Consider the following 14,340-nt stretch of genomic DNA (forward strand, 5'->3'; position numbering starts at 1 on the left):
CAAGGGTTATATTATGCATGGTAACAGGGCCCTCTAACTTTTATTCATCAAGGGATAAAAATCATGCTTATTGAAATATTGTTGATGTTAGGCAGTTCCTGTCACAGATTATTTTAATAACATGAAAAAGGGCATTTACTGTAATTATAGCAATATCCCTTTTTGTTATTGGGGTCTTTTTTCTAAGCTGAATATAAACTGTCATCTAAATTCACTGCAAAGGAGTAAAGCAACATAGTACCAGTGTCTTGCTGCATAAACAGAGATTAATCTTGAAACAGTTGTTTATTCAAAAGCCACTAAAATAAATCCATTTTTAGGTTTTATTAGGAGAGTTGGCTATAGCAAGATTTGCACGGATTAAAAAACAGTTCAAAATCAGAACACAAGTGACTTGTAGTACAATCAGATTCTTATAGTGGTAAGGAGAGTAATGCACAATGTCCTCTTCAGATTAGTGACAAAAATAAAGACTCAAGGAAGGTGAAAGTCTTAAAGTCTTTCTCTTCAAATATAAACAGTGCCTTCCTAATTACAGCACTAATTGAGAACACTATGAGGATACAAGTCAAGAGAAAAGGAATGGAGAAGAAGTGGACGAGAAAATACCCAATAATAAAAGTACTACTCTTCTGACAACTATAGTGAGGTATTTTCTCAATCATAAAGAAAAGCTGGGAAACATAGATGTTGCTAAAGAAGCTGTTTCAGATTGACTTTTGGCATCTATGGCATAAGGTACAATTCCCTTTTCAAGAGCAGATTTATAAACATCATTACATATGGATAAGCTACATCTTTGGTTCATTTCTTCAACAGGATCACCATGGATTGCATGGAGGAAATCAGAAAGCTTTATACAAAAGATTTTCATACATGTACAGAGTTTCTTATGCCCTTATGTTTACACATCCCTGTAAGAAGCAACATGCAATATATTGTGATGTAATATATTTAGCAGACAAAGAAAGTGGAGGTGATGATTACTTCAAATTATTAATGGGGTCTTCTGTCCTCATCAGGAATTTGTAATGATTATTTCCTCCTAACAGCTACACTTAGCAATTTACATACAATACATTTCATTGACAAATTATTTGGCCATGAGCTTCCAAAGATCTGCCAGAGCTTTTGGTGAATCAACAAGAAGGGGAAAATTGGATAGCTGAACTACAAAGCACTGATTATAGCTGGATGGGTCCTATGAGTATAATAAAGAAAATCCTTGTAATGTTCTCTATCTCCTAGTCTGGTGTTCTGACTAAAAGTGCTTCCATATAGACTAACCCTGCCAGATCGATGTTGCTGAAATGCTGTTATTGTGTTAGCTTGAAGTGGTTGAAACGGGTTTAGATTGAAATACTACTTACAACTGGTTTTTAGAATAAACAAATTTCTTCATGCGTGATATAAAAGTGACAAGGAAAGGCATAACAGCATCCCAACTGTACATGCCTCAGCTTACAGAAGGGAACTTATCCCAATACAGGCAATTTAGGCCTTTAAGGGCAAGATCCCTTAAGTACTGGGATCTACACCCAAAGTGTGGCATGAACCTACTGTGAAGATAACTGTGTATATATTATTCACTAAACCCATAAAGCTAGGCCAAAAATTAAAATATTAACGATATCTCTCTTTCACATTGTGAGAATGAGGGAGAAAGGCAGTGAAACAAGGGGGAGAAGAAGAAAACTACAATTTGATAAGACTGCTGCTGCTGCTGTAGTCCCTACACGGAGTGCCCAACACTGTGAAAGGAGGAATGCAGCCTCAGATGGTTTAGGTGAGGGGGGAACCCCCATCTTCCCATCTACAGCTCCCCTACTTTTCTTGCCAAGTCTACTATCCTTTCTTACAGGGCCTGAACTAAAGCAGGACTGCTTCTACAAGGTTTCAATCAGACTCCTCAGCAGAAAAGTCATTACCACTGTGAGATGATCAGTCCTCCATCCCAGCACTCTCCAAAGTGGGGTGCAGATACACGTGGCATTGCACAAGACAAATCACTGGAGTGCAGGAAAAAAATTCTTTTTTGCACCATTAATACATAAAAGAAACATAATTTTTTTAGCAAATGGTGTTTACTTCATTTTTATCTCATACTTTTTTTAATTTCTGGGGTTTTTATGGTTTGTAAGGTTCATAATATATTCATACAGTAGTACACTAATGTAACGAATAAATAAATAACCATATATTGTGGGTGCATGCTCAAAAATGTTTTACTGATACGGTTTCATGAACAAAAAGGTTTGGAGAGCACTGCTCAAAACCAGAAAGGAGGCTGGAAATGCTGGCCAGAATCCAGAACCTACTGGCAAGTTTAATCCCCTCGAAACTGTGGATTCACTGAGGGGGGGGGAGGAATGCCATTGTGTGAAGCTTGTTCAAGTCTGCATGGAACTAAACCTCTTCTACCAACTATTGGTGCCCTATAATTTTTTTTAATGCTTTTTCTGATAAGCTTTGAAGAAAGCATTCCTATCTAAGCTAAAGATATTCCTTTCAGGTTAGCCACTGGCTCCTGCTAGCCATTCATGAATACAAACAAAAAAGTCAATAGCTATATTGGGAACATTTAACATAGCTTTCAAAAGATATTTGAAATTAGGAAAATTTCACACTGTACTCAGTTTGATGTGAATTCTATTGCAGCTGCACTCACAACCATCTTTGTGATAACATTTATGTTGAAGACTTTCAAGAAAAAATGCAGAAGGTAGGTTTACATGGAAAAAATACAACTATTTAATCTTGATCTAGTTAAGATAACAGAACAGATATAAAAATAACATTTGTACTAAATTTTCCTTCTCTGTACCTCGGGAGTTGGGGTATATTGCTCTATAGAGAATGAAGAAGCACCAAGCTGATGTGTGCAAAAGTTGTGGGGGTTTTTTGTGAATTTTTTTTTATGTATGTGTTTGTGTGTGTATGTGGGTGGGGTTTTTTTCTTGGTTTTGTTTTGGTTTGCATTTTGTTGTTATTGTTGTTGTTTATTATTGGTTTTTGGGTTTTTTCATTGTTTGTTTATACAAACAAGCAGGGTAGAGAACCAGGTTAAAACAGAAGGGGTAAACGGAAGTCAGCAGGAGGCACAGTATTTATTCACAACTAGCAACAGCTGAGAGTACATCTATGAGCTGGAAGCATGAGGGATTTAAAAGCCCCTTTAAAGTTAATATATTAAAGTCTATAAAATATTCCTTAACTGCTGAAGTGGCAACATGCCTAGAAAGCATCTAAAATTAGCCATTTAAAGTACACTGCTATCCAGTTCTGAGATGCCAGTGGAATAGAACTGTGTCTACTCATGCCATTGGTGGAAATCAAATATATATACTAGTAATACTTCCTGAGCACTTCTGGGAGTCAAAATACTTGAGTATCAAAGAATGCACAGCTCAGTTTCCACTACAGAACAGTCACAGTTGTAGCAGCACCATTAAGAAGTTCAATCCAACAGAAAAGTATACAGACAACACAAAGGATAATCAAGACCAATTATCACATATGAGGAAGGAGAGAATACCTAATAATTGGGAGCAATAGAAAAGTCAATTTCTAAGGTTAGAAAAAAAGAATAGAAAAAAAACCCAACCCCAGATTGTTTTCTAAGTGAATTGGTAAGTTTTAAGTTAGCTGTATCGAACACTACAGGTAAATACAATAAAATTCATATTTTTTTAATCAAGACAAATCATGGCAAGATACAGGATCCACTTTTGCTCTGACTGCAGAAATAACTACTGTCAAGAGGAGTGTATCTTTGAAAGCTATGACTAGTGGGAAGTCTGTGAGTTCCACCAATACATTTCTATTGAAAATCAGTTTCTTAAGATTGCATTGGAAAACAATTATGCTTTTATTAAAACCAAGAACCCAAACAAAGCCACCTTAATAGAAAAATAACTTCATCATTTGCTAGGGATAGAAAAAGTAGCCGGGATGAGGGTTTGGCTGGGGGCTTTAGTAACTGTTCCCATATCTGCACTGAAAGGTGATCAGGATTTGCCAAAGCAAGGAAATGCTGAGAGCATGAGGTAAGAGATTTATTTTATCAAATTATGGTGTCTAGTGATTTAGGTGGAATTTAAATTTAGGCAGTGGAGAAGAAGAAAGGTATTAGAAGAGTAGATGCTCAAGACATAAATCAAGGTTGCCTACACAAGGTCAGATGGTGAGAAGCAGAAGATAGGGGTGCTGAAGCAAGAGAAATTACCATGCCTGACTGAAACAGCTCTTTGAAATATTTCTTTGAAACTCAACATCAAACTTTTTTTTTTTTCACCTCAAGAAAGCATTAAGATAGGCTTTGTTTTCACTGGTGAAACACACACATGAAAAAAGGTATATCTGGAGTTCTGGGACACCTTCAGCTGGCTGCATTTTGACTTAGTCCTTGTACAAATGCATAGTTACACAACTTCTCTTTCATGACTGTTTCTAAATTGCTGGAGGGATAAATCATGTTTGTGTGGAAGGACGCTGTTGTTTACAGGACCAATAGATTTCATAACTTGCAAAATGTGCATTAGGGAAAGAACTAGCTGCTTGTAATAGCTGAAGGCAATCCAGTGGAATTGTACCTGTGGAATTGTTCTGCTGCCTAATGCTGCTACAGTAAAGATTCATTTGAATCCCCATCAGGTATTCTTTGCTTCTTATTTCTCTGTACAGCCTTCCAGACATCCTAATAGCGGAGATCCTAATAACCAGATCAGGAGCCAACACGCAGATGTGATGACTGCTTATAGCAGCAAATGAAGCCAGTAAGTTCTCTTCAGTAATTACTCTGAGATTTCTCAGACTGAGTAGCCAGGATAATTGGGTATTTTCAACTTTAGTCTTTGATCCTCCAGCTGTAAGGAAAGGACACAGCTCCCTGACTGTTCTGTCTTATCCACCTCTTCTGCTCCTCTCTAGACTCTGTCCCTGTTTTTTCCTCATCCTTCTTGACCTCACTCTTCACTTCTCAAGTCTCTAATTTTGACCAATCTACACTTTATAGACTGAATCTGCATTCTACCAGATGCCATTTTGAACAAAGGTTCCTCCCCTCTAACTTTCCCCCATACATGCATTAACTGGGATGTTAAATGCAGCTGGAAATCTGCTTCTTGACCTCTTGCCATTGGACTCAAAGGACACCTCCTTACCCTGACAACATGGAAGAAAGGCTACAATAACAGTGAAGAGACTTCCCTCCAAGCTGCAGTATTCTGCCCCATCATACACTACATTAGGTAGAAGACATAAAGCACTGTAGGAAAATAGGGAATTATCTCCCTAACTGTGCAAAGGTGTGTTTAATTCCTCTTGTAACAGCAATATCTTTTAGTGCAAATTCATAGACAGCAAGAAAGCTGCTTAGCTGAAATTCCCTTCAAAACCTCAGTATGTGCATTTTGAAAAGGAAATATTCAACTGGGAAGGTGCAGCTTATCAAAATAGGGAACAACTGAAATCCTGGTTTTATACACAGCAGCAGGCAACTTTAACAACAGCACTTTGGTCTCTGTCCACAGTTTCTCAGAAGTGACTCCTTGAAGCACTGTTTCTTTCATGTCGATTGCCCATGGCCATTTTTCACTAGCACCACGTTACAGGACTCTCAGCTGTAATCTACATCCAAATTATCACAAAAACACCATCTAATACCTTTGACTCACAAACAGAAAGCACTAAAAATGAACTTTCCTGGAGAAGTTTTATCAAATTTGCCTGCAAACAGTCTAAATTCAAGAACTTCTTGATAATAAGGCACTTTCCCTCAGTATATCCTCAATTTTGTCTTCCTCCTAACTTATCCAAAAACATTTCAACATACAATAAGGAAGGATGAGGACAAAAATAATGTTGTCAAATTATTAAAGCAGTGCCCCACAAGGAGAGCTACAAGGGCTGTAGAGAACTAGAGTTGTCACTCGTGCCCCATTCTTGATTGATATTCTACATATCCTTAAGTGTCAAATGATATTTTTTATTAGCGTGTCCTTGCGCAAACTACTACGGTGCTTATTCACCCTTTATGATAAACTGAATTGTCCTGATTTTTCAAGAAACAGCTTGTGAACAGTAGGCTGAACACAGAACCTCACTTTGTAAGACGTAACCAAGTTTTACCTTAACAATGTATTTCCTAAGATCAGGATGTCCATACCTATTTCAAATTAGCCATATCAAGAGTCAGGCTTTCAAAAACACATTGAATTGTGAATGCAAAACTTGGAAACAGTTTTCAAATAACTTAGTAGTATGCTGAAAGTGCACTAAGGTAGAGAATTTACTATTAAGTACAGTCTTCATTGGCTCACATATCAGTAAAAGTTGATATGTAAAGTATCAGCTTTTTCTGTTGTCATTCTGCTTTTTTGTGGTTTTGCTTATGTTCTTTTTCCTGTATTATTCCTACATGCTCTATATTAATAAAACAGAAGACATAATGAAAAACTTGAGAGAGAATATAAGTGACAATTGGCAGTCCCATATAAGGCTTTCAGACTGTAAGACCCTTTCTTAGGGCAGAAAAATGTCCATATCCTTACTGACATAGCTTCTCTTTATTGAGATGAAACAAAAATCTGATACTTGACTTCATTAACATGACACTGTAATAAGTCTGGCAATGCTGAATATTACTGTGTTACTCCTCTCATGGAGATGGTGTCTCTGGAAGGTATTCAGCAAACAGAAAAAGAGGGAGAGTATCTGTGGAAGGAGTGTTTTAAAAGTCTGTTGGAGTTTGTGCCTTCAGAGACATATTTAACTGGGAATTATACGATCGATACTACTGCTGTAAAATATACAGATTTACTGTAAAAAACAAAATTACACCAAACCTGACTGTTTGGACATATGCTGGAAACTTGCCTTTCAGCTACAGAAGCTTATCTGCTCCAAACCTATGAAACCAGTTAGCTTTTGGCAGAAGATAACAGGACTAATCTGTTTTCTTGATATGTCTCATTGTGGAGAACCAGCGCAAAGCAGCTACAACTATTCTAGTAATGGAAATACAAAAAAAAATGTACAGCCTTTGACTTCATCTCATTTTTTTTTTGCTTCTGTATCAATTTCTTGTCTCTGTATTTTTTAAACCATTTCCTTCAATACTGGACACAATAAGTCTGAGTACAGACAAGCTCAAACTTAATCTAAGATCAGATTGTTTGGAATGATTAGATCACAAGTCTGATACTTTAATCCAGTAAAATGTCATTCTTCAGAATATAATCAAGTACTCACATCACTAATATTAATTGTGCCAACTGTTCCAGCCATAATTTATTTCCTAGAGTGACATTTTCTTCAAATCTTCATCTTTTGGTGGATTCAAACTAATTCAATTGACTGAGTCTAATAGTATACAGAGTTCATCACATTTCAGGTCTCTAGGCCCCACAATCAAAGATCAAGAGATACCAAGTACAAGGTGATACTGAAGTACTGAAAATATTATCCTCAGGATTTCCCTGAGTTCTAAAACATTTTCTCTGACTTGAACACTCTTACATGTGGTGGTACACACAACACCAAGAACATCAACTACTGATGTCAAACTGTGTAGGAAGTTAGGCCTGGCACTCTCTAACAGTTACGACAACAAGCAGAATCTGCCCATTCTGGACAACTTATTCTATTCCACAAAATTCTGACTTCCAAGATCTCAGAATCAGAGAAAAACAGAATATACTGAGTTGGAAGAGACCCATGAGGATCACTGAGTCTCCCAGTTCCTGGCCCAGTGCAGGACACCTCAAGAGTCACACCATGTGCCTGAGGGCATTGTCCAAATGCTTCTTGAACTCTCAGGCTTGGTGCTGTGACCACTTCCCTGGGGAGCCTGTTCCAGTGCCCAACCACACTCTGGGTGAAGAAACCTCTTCCTGATATCCAACTTAAACCTCCCCTGGCTCAGCTTCTTGTTATTTCAAATCCTGTCACTGCTCACAAGAGCGAAGAGATCAGCACCTGCCCCTCCACCTTCCCATCACGAAAAGTTCCTAAGTGCTGTGTTTGGGTATGGAAATCAGTAGCCCGATTTTCGATGTGCCTCCAGCTATTTTCAGAAGGATTCCAGCGATTACCTAGCTGGGCATGCATTAGCACAGTGACTATCACCCATCAGCTGGCCATCCTAGCAATCCAACAAAATCACCAACATTTTTTGTGGTAGCTCAGTCGATTATCGGAAAAGACAAATGGTATGAGGAAGAATCCCTCAATGACTTAGTTAAGCTATAGGCTGAAAACTGACACAAGAAAAAAATCCCAAACAAACATCAAAACAACAAAACAAATCAAACCAACCTTTTAAAATGTGGCCAAGCATTAAAACCACATTGTTCATTCTTAATTATGGTTTGACAAAGGCTGCTTCAGTTTCTTTTCTTCTGAGGTAACACAAATGAACTCCTTAAGGATTCTAAATGTAAGAAAAATACCATCTTTTCAACTTTTTCTAAGAAAATCTCTGTGTTTTGCTGTTTTTGTTTGGGGGGGCTGGATTTGTTTGGTTGGTTTTTTGTTTGTTTCTTTTTTGCAGTGGGGATGTTTTTTAAAGGTATTTTTTTTTGGATGCATGCCTTCCAGAGATAGCAAAAAACTCAAATAATGCAAACACTTCAATGAAAATCTTCTGGTATAACAAACTCCTGCAATTGTTTTCTTCTAATTGAATGCTTCCTTCCAGCTAATTTCATTTTCATTCTGGCTTGACAGCATTGTAACCAAAATTAGGTTTCCTAGTGAAGAATGGTAGGATGTTTTTAACCTTGAAACCCACAACATATTTTTACTAGGATGTTCTGCTTTATCAGAAGCCCACACATGATAAGCTTTACACAAGATCTAGAAATATATCTGATAGTACCATGCTTAACACTGACAAAACTCTCTTCAGGAGTAGAGCAATCTGCATCTTTCTGAAAGGTTCTACCTGACCTGGTCACTTATAGCAATATAAAATCATTGTGAGACAAAGGGGGGTGGGGGAAACACCCAAACAAAAAAACCCTACAAAGTGTTGTCTTATCACAGCGAATTAATTCTGACCTGTAGAATTGTGACGAACATTTTCAGGATCTTTCATTTTCAAAAACCTGCATGCTTTTATTGCCATTATTATTTTTTTTCAGATAAACTTTTTTATTAATTCAGTTGACAAAAGTTCATCCAAGCATGAATTGTTAAGCTTTACATAATCCACAACGATGAGCAACAGTGTGTGACAAAACTTAAAGCTTATTCAGCTTCTAAACTACTAAGCAAACACACATTGCCGAATGAGATGAATTTTGAGCTTCAGCATTTGCTGACAAAAGTTTAGCAAAATATTCTCTTCCCACTGGTGAAATGCCCATTTCTATAAGAACATCACCTTAAAAAATCCTGTTAAAAACATTGATGCTATTAGCTTGTTTTAAAAAAATAAGTTCAAAAACTATAATTGGCATTTTTATAGGTAATGATAAAATACTAATACTTTCTAATTCTGCTCTGCAATAATTGTTGACCCTTTTTTTATTTTTTAAAGTTACCTTTCTAATTTACATTTAATTTAAAGGATTTTTTCATTTTTGTTTTCAAGTTAGAAGCTTCCCAGTAGCATTTGGAGATACCACTGTAAGCAAAGCAACGTGAAGAAGTTTAACACATTTAACAGATAAATCTTGAGTTGACAAAGAACCACAATGCAGGCTAAACTATTTTCTAATATGTACTGAAATGTATGTTCTATATGTATGATAGTGGATAAATTTTACTTAAAAGTTGCAGTCTTTTTTACACGGGACTGTTGATCAAACTCTTTCTATTAGAAAAACCCTGTTCTGTCCTTATAATATGACAAACATATCTTTGGCTTTTGCCTCATATTTTGCTCCAGAATCCATACCAACCATGTATTTTTCAACTTTGTTTAAATACCTATATTCTTATTTTAATACTCACATTCACAGGCAAAAGCAAACATTCACCAGTTCAGGTAAGAGAGGTTTTTTTTCTGAAATACTTGAATAGAATCATAGAATATCCTGAGTCAAAAGGGACCCACAAAGATGATCAACTCCTAGCCCTGAACAGGACAGACCCAAGAATCCAACCACGTGCCTGACTTATCTAAATGCTTCTTGCATTCTGGCAGCCTTGATGCTATGACCACTTCCCTGGGGAGCCTGTAATTTGACAGGAAAAAAAGAATACTAAAACACTAATACAACTCTATTCCCAGGATTCTTAAAGAAATAGTAATAAAAAACACAGGAAAACTTAGGTGGGAACAGGAAGTTCTTATTATTTCCACAGATGGAGACTCTAGAGCCTAGCAGTGCAACCTGTGACAATGTTTAACCAAATTCATGGTGAAAACCACCTTACACTTAATTAGAATGTTCTGTGTTCCAACTTCCATCTGTCACCTATCATTCTGCCCCAATGCACCTCTGAGAACACTCTTGCCCAGTCTTCTGTATGTCCTTCCTTTACCTGGTGGCAATCAGAAGACTGACCCCTCCTGGCCCTTCTCTTGTTATAGTTAAAACCCCTTGTTTCCTCAGCCTCTTCTCACAGCCCAGGAGCTCTCTAGCCTCCCGCCCTCCTGGCAGCCCTGCACAGAACCTGCTCCAGCATGCTGATGTCTTTCTTGTAGTGGGATGCCCTAAGCTGGATGGAGCACTCAGGGTGTATCCCAAAGAGCTTCAAATAGAAGGGATAAATCACCTGCCCATATCTGTTGGCTACGCTTTTCCTGCCGCAGCTCAAGGTGCAGCTGGCCTTTGCTGCAAGCACACTCTGCTGACTCAGAGAATCACTCAGGTTGGAAAAGACCTCCAAGGTCCTGAAGGTCTTTTTCTGCAAGGCAGTTTTCTATCCCTGGCTGTGCTGTACCACAGAGATACTCCATCCCAGATGCACTTGCCAATCATTTACAAATTTCAACTCGATAAGGTTCCATTCAGCCCATTTCTCCAGTCTGTGCAGGTCTAGGTTGCGACAGCCTCACCTCTATGAGGCTACTGGGTTTGTCAATCCTTAATATTAACTATCTACTAAGACTACAATATATCCTTCTGCAATAAGTAGCCTAAATTAGATCTAACACTGACAGCTCTACAGGAAAACTGTAACTGCAGGTTTATTTACTTGACCAACACAGCAGAAGCTGTCTACCTATGTCACAATGTATCCCAGCTACTTCTTCAATGTTCTTGAAATGAAGGATCTTATGGGTTTATCAATGAGACTTGCTGTACTTTTATTTTCAGTGAATTTGAGAAAATTTTATCTACCTAAGGAAAACATAAATTTCCTGGTAATAAAGTGTGAATAACATAGGCATTTCTAAAGGGAGAGACTCTACTGAAAAAGAATATACAAAGTAGGTGTGTTTTCCATATTATTCAGTTTATTAGACTGTATTTTTGCTACTTGTAAGATACAGAAACTTCAGCATATTGCTTTAGGCACTCAGGCACAAATGCCAGTCTATTCAAGAGTCTTTCAATAACAAATGGCACATGACTTTTACCAATTTCAGTAGCGAGTAGAAATTCAGTTGAGAAAAAGTCTACTGCCTGACTGTCACCGCGGGGCCTGACCAGAAATGAGACTCGAGAGACGGATCTGGGTTCATCGGGCAGAGCAGGGCTGGAAGAGAGACCTTTATTTACAAAAACCCACTCCTATACATTTCCTATGAGGCCTGTGGATTGGAGGATGGAATTCCCACCTCCCCATCAGATTGGCCAAGGAGGCTGTCATTCAACCTCCCCTTCTCCTTGAGCAGGCATTCGTAACAAGGGCAGTGTTTACAAAACATTGTCCTGTGTTTATATTCATGAGCGCGAGAAACTGCACATTTCTCCTTTAATATGAACGCTCGGCAAACCAGGAAAAAACCTCATGGCAACACCTGACCAATTTGCAAAGGCTGCGTTCAAAGAAGAAGAGTATGCCAGGTTTGAGATACGCTCCTCAGTTCAAACACTAAAGCTCCTTCAAAAAAAACCCCCAAAACAACGAAAAACCAAAGAAACTGCTCAAAACAGTGATACAGAATATGAAACATAAACTTAAAGTTTTAAGGATTTGCTAACACTACATTTCTTTAATATGTGCTTAAAATTATGAGAGGCTGAAGAATTTTAAAGATACGCTGGTATCTAATTGCCTCTCCATACCAAAGGGAGTGACAGACTGATAGATCTGGCCCAGAAGGAATAAGCACTTCAGCCAGGGGAAGGGAGCAGCATAGAACATGACTTGTCTCCTTATGGAATGTATCATGAAATTTTAATACTCAGCAGCCTGCGTAATGAACTGTTCAGCGTCTGCCAACAGGGAAGCTGGGGAAGGGAAGAGTTCACAAGTTTTGTCCTAACTCATGGTTTAAGTATTTTATTCAGTTTTATCAGAAGTGACTGACTCTACGTTTGGTTCACAGCCAAGTACCTGTTCCTGAAAAGAATGTGCTCCAATCCTTTTTAGCAAAATTGCTATTGAATACAGTCCCAAATCCCCTAAAAAAATTACTACAGATCAAGGATATTTCAAAGAATACAGTGCTAAAGAAACTTTCTCAAATCTGCATGAGCACTGGAAGGTCAGCAGAGCAGCCAGAAAGATACTTGACTTCATTTCATATTTCTGTTAGTTCTAAGCCCCTCCAATGATGATTTAGGGTTTTTTGGACAGAAGATTACTCATTTAACACATATGGGATAAACAACAACCCAACACAAGCAATATTTGATTATTATTTACTTCCTCTTTACATCACTTGACAATTCTAAGGACAGCTATCTAAGTGTAAGTTTTTGATGTTATCTTCTGCAAAATAGTATTTCAGGTATTTCTTAAAATGTTTTTTAGTTGAAATCCCAGAAACTGCCTGGCCATATGTAAAACATTTCAAGGGCAAATTATAGATGTCAAAAATTTGCATAAAATCTCTTCCATTATTCTATTCCAGTATTCTTCCGTTATTCAAAGACAGATTAGCAGTCCAGTTACTAAACTTCCCGAATAACTGGAGTCTCAGAACTCATTCCGAGTCATCTGACCTTGACATCACTGATAACTCAAAAGTGTAACTTTATCAATAAAGAAAAAGTTCACCAAAGAAACATCTCCTGCACAAAAAATTTCCCAACCTTCACACCACTGACTGGAATAATCCTAAAATATCAGCATTATTTAAACATGCCTCAGTATTACCCCAACATATTTCAGATAACTTTCTGGAAATGCAGTCATACCATACATAAAATTTAAAGTGCTAGGGAAGTACACTTGACATGCCAATATAGGCTGTGCTTAAACAATTTTAAGTAACATACTTCCTCTGACATTAACAAGTCTAGATGGTGACAAACTTTATATAAAATAGGAGTTTCTCTTAAAGAGTTAATTCTTACCTGAATTATTAAGAATGTTTACATTTAAGTCAATTTCATGTACAGTTTCTGCTGAATTAGCAGAAGATTTTTCTTTCAGCTATTTTAATTTAATATGGAACTTGCATTCCATATTTTTGTTACATCTTTGGCATTCTACTAAATAATTATTTCTTACTTATAATGGAAAAATCATTAACTTGATTGAAGCTTAGTTTGAGTAGGTTAAACTAAGAAATTGACCAATGCTTTTTGTATTTTTGATACTAATATCCCACAAAACTTGGCACCAAGCTTGGTATGTTATACTTAATATTATCTATTCATATTTCCACTGATAAATACAGAACACATGCCTATACAACTTTTTTTTCCTCAGTTCTTGAAACTCAAGCACCATTATCTTACACTTATTAGGATCATTGAGAAAACAAAGAAACAGACATATCAAGAAGTCAAAAAATGCCAAGTCTACTCCTACTAAATTTACCAAGAGATCAGTTTCCTTTTGTTACAATTTCTCAAATAAACCTGTCATCCTCCAAACAATGTACCAGAACACTTTCTTAAAGAAAACCAATGTTTAAACAAAGAGAGTGACTTATATCTTCTCACTAAATTTTGATGACAGGTCAGCAGCTTTACAAAATTCATTCTAAAGCTTTTAATACCTTGAGTGATAAAATCATGATTAAACAGGTTCACAAAACTTACCAATACATCTCTGCAATTATGAAGCTAAAAATCTTCAGCTGAAAATTAAAGCTGTATTGGTGGTGGAAACAAGTTGCTGATAATTCATTCGAACTCCAGCAAATCAGCAAATTCCAAATGTGACTACTATTTTGTTACTGGACAACAAAGATATAAAATTGCAAGAAATTTTCTTTTTAAAAAGGTCATAATGCAAATTTTTAAACTCTACAAAAATCTCATACTC

The 14,340-nt window shown here is 37.1% G+C and overlaps 1 protein-coding gene across 10 annotated transcripts in view; it reads right to left on the minus strand.

Annotated features, from left to right (window-relative positions):
• Nucleotides 1-14,340, minus strand: part of CTNND2 (catenin delta 2) — a 640,487-nt gene that overhangs the window by 373,750 nt on the left and 252,397 nt on the right. The gene's annotated exons all lie outside the window — the stretch shown is intronic.

This window comes from Prinia subflava, chromosome 1 (genome assembly GCF_021018805.1).
Source record: "Prinia subflava isolate CZ2003 ecotype Zambia chromosome 1, Cam_Psub_1.2, whole genome shotgun sequence".
Taxonomy (NCBI): Eukaryota; Metazoa; Chordata; class Aves; order Passeriformes; family Cisticolidae; genus Prinia; species Prinia subflava.